A 3,843-nucleotide genomic window follows, 5' to 3' on the forward strand; every position below is an offset into this window, starting at 1 on the left:
GGGGAGAAATAGAGAGAGAGACACAGAGACAGCGGAGACACAGAGAGACAGAGAGATACATGGCCACACAGAGAGACGGATAGGGAGAGGCATGGGGAAAGAGACGGGGAGAAATACAGAGACACAGAGACAGCGGAGACACAGAGAGACAGAGAGATACATGGCCACACAGAGAGATGGATAGGGAGAGGCATGGGGAAAGAGACGGGGAGATATACACAGAGAGACACAAAGAGACAGAGAGAGAGACGATGTTGATGATGTTGAAGATGGTGTTAATGACTTTGATGTTGATGATGTTTTGAATGTTGTTAGTGATGTTGATGATGGTGTTGAGGCAAGGTAAATCAACACCCGTTCATAATAAAAAAATCATCCATCCACCACTACCACTGCTGCTTGTTGCCTGCTCCTGGTGGTGCGATTCCAACCTTCTGCAGTCCGATCCAGAAATTGCCATTGGCCTGCGAGAGTGCCGAGGCGAGTGGGGGGAGTTGAACACCCGGTCAGCCTATCCCTTTGACAATAATTTCATGCGCACTTGATATCGGTGTGCGACTCAAGTTCCATTTGTCACGAGTCTTAACTTTATCACAAACTCTTAGCTTAGTGCAGTACAACTTCTTGAGGTCCTTGACTCTGCAAGTGACTCGAAATATTAAGAAACAAAATAAAATAAAACGTTCAGTGATACTTCATCTGCTTGAGCAATAACTCAACTCTTAATTGATCAGAGCTTTTGCTTCTGCAAATCTCAACTTAAGGCTGATTGCGAGTACTACTCGGAATCTGTCTGTGCAGGACTGACGAATGTGAAGTTTGTACACGGTACCTGTTATGTAGGAATTTCTACCTTGCTTCATTAATTCTCTTAGACGCATCAAAAGCTCAAAGCTCCTGCCACTTTCACGCCTCCTGAGGATTCATGAGGCCAGCCTTGGGTCATCTTTGCTTCTGGCTCCACGGACCTCCTGGCGCTTAATGTCATCAACCCTCCCCCCCCCCCCCCCCCCCCGCTAGTATTCTCCCTCCGGAGGTCGTCCCAAAAAACTTGTGTAGATACAGGGCCACTGAATTGCCCCTTGGAATGTTTTTCAACTCATTAGAGCGAGCCCCCGGATGTGGTGTGTTTGTGTGTATGACGTCACAAAGCAGTCCTTATAAGGGCCTCAATGCACGTTGGTGTATGACGTCACAAAGCAGTCCTTACAAGGGCCTCAATGCACATTGGTGTGTGACGTCACAAAGCAGTCCTTACAAGGGCCTCAATGCACGTTGGTGTATGACGTCACAAAGCAGTCCTTACAAGGGCCTCAATGCATGTTGGTGTATGACGTCACAAAGCAGTCCTTATAAGGGCCTCAATGCACGTTGGTGTATGACGTCACAAAGCAATCCTTACAAGGGCCTCAATGCACGTTGGTGTGTGACATCACAAAGCAGTCCTTACAAGGGACTCAATGCACGTTGGTGTATGACGTCACAAAGCAGTCCTTACAAGGGCCTCAATGCACGTTGGTGTATGACGTCACAAAGCAGTCACGAGGCCGTCCCACAGCGCGACAAATGCGGTTTCCTCCTCCACCCCCCCCCCCCCACCAAAATCTTTGGCCTTTTCGCAGTGAGAGCATGGAGCGGTTTTGCAATTTTTTCAAAATTTGGGCACAAAGCGGCGGTAATACGACAAAGCTGCAAACGTCACCCACCGACGTGGGGGTTGGCCATGTTGCGCACGCACGCAGTTTTGTGGTGGTCCGTGGCTATCCCCGGACTCGCTGACGATGCGCCCCAAGTAGCGAACCGATGTCTGCAGAAGGTGACACTTGACTGTGGTTTAAACGTAAGATTGGCCGCCCGAACTTTGAACACCGATCGCGGCCGCTGCAGCTGCTCCTGGAACGTGCGTCCGAAGACGATCACGTCGTCCAAATAAACGAGGCGGGAGTCCCATTGGAGGCCTGCTAGGACCAGCTGCGTGAGTCGCTGGAACGTGACCGGAGCCAAGTGGAGTCCCATCGGGAGACAATTAAACTGGAACAGAGCCCGAGGTGTTCTTAGCTCTTTCGGTAAAGTCACCACGTTGAAGGGAAACAATAAAATAATATATATAAAACAATAAAAATTCTCACGACGTTTCGACCATAACACAAACTGATGACGACCGTTTGTGTTATGGTCGAAACGTCGTGAGCATTTTTATTGTTTTATATATATTATTGTTTCATTGTTTCCCTTCAACGTGGTGACTTTACCGAAAGAGCTAAGAATATGAATTACTGCAGTCACGAAAGCTTTAAATCAAAATTTAGAACCCGAGGTGTTCAGAACACAGGATTTGGTTTAGAGCTCTCATCAAGAGGCAATTGCCAACACCCCGACGACAAGTCAAGTGTGGTAGAAAACCCACACGGCCGACAGGGCATCCAATGAGGTGTTCAGAACACAGGATTTGGTTTAGAGCTCTCATCAAGAGGCAATTGCCAACACCCCGACAGCGCAGCGCGCCCATCCATGATTCGTCCGGCTCGCTCCTCCGCTTCACTGTGGCCACGAGACATCTGTGGTCACCTCGCCGGCCTCCCCACGTGGGCCAGAACGGTGCCCGCCTGGACGACCGCAGCACCCAGGCCGACGTTGAACACTCTGAACGACTACGTATGCATAGTCACACCGTTAGTGTCAGTAGCATAACTCTCAACCACTTATCAGTGCCCTACCTTATTACAGACCAACTCAGACCTTACTGATCACCCCGTGGCCCTTATAAATCTCAACGTTCATCCTATACATTATACTACACTATACACTACACAGCTGTCAACCCCTTATCGGCGCTCTGCCTTATTACAGACCAATTCAGACCTTGTCGATCACCCCGTGCCCCTTATAAATCTCAACGTTCATCCTATACATTATACTACACTATACACTACACAGCTGTCAACCCCTTATCAATGCCCTACCTTATTACAGACCAATTCAGACCTTACTGATCACCCCGTGCCCCTTATAAATCTCAACGTTCATCCTATACATTATACTACACTATACACTACACAGCTGTCAACCCCTTATCAGTGCCCTACCTTATTACAGACCAATTCAGACCTTACTGATCACCCCGTGCCCCTTATAAATCTCAACGTTAATCCTACAAAGTCCCATCACAAGGAAGAAACACAAACAAATCGACACGGATTTGTATTGTTGTTTGCCCGTATTGAAACGGCTGTACGCCCGTACGGGCCTGAGAACTCACTTTGCCTGCGCAAAGACCACGACGGGGTAAAACCGTGATGGGCTTCTACAGCTCCGCAATAGTCGAGTGTGAATAGTCGCCTAATAGTCGCTATTGGCTATCAGAGGTTATCCCCAACAACCAGTCAAACAACGTTTGGGCGGTCATCTTGGGTAGGGGGGTGTGTGGTGGCTTCTCCCTTACCAAGATGGCAACCCCCCTCCCACCACGAGTCACGTGGTGTTGATATTTTGTGGGTGTTTTTTAATTGGTCAGCTCCATTGCACGTGACATTGAACTTTATTTCATAGCCCGGATTAAGGCCCATGGTAAATAGCATAGACTAGATAAGGCGCTGCTGCGTTTCAGACTATACCAAGCATAGCCCAGAAGAGGGGGAGGGGGATTTAAAGCATCAAAACTCAAGACGCGCTGAATAAATGTAGCGAATTTGTTTGATGTTTAATTATTTCATCCATAGCGGACAAGAAGCAAGAGGGGCTCGCTAGCGTTAGTGAAAGGTGGCGTTTGCTGTGTACCCCCATAAATTAAAACAATTTAAGTTCGCCGGTGGCATTCACCCCTTCCTCGCCCGCTACTCGCGT

Source organism: Petromyzon marinus, unplaced genomic scaffold (assembly GCF_048934315.1).
Source record: "Petromyzon marinus isolate PM22_M1 ecotype Great Lakes invasive population unplaced genomic scaffold, UKy_Petmar_22M1.pri1.0 PM_G_Scaffold_95, whole genome shotgun sequence".
Taxonomy (NCBI): Eukaryota; Metazoa; Chordata; class Hyperoartia; order Petromyzontiformes; family Petromyzontidae; genus Petromyzon; species Petromyzon marinus.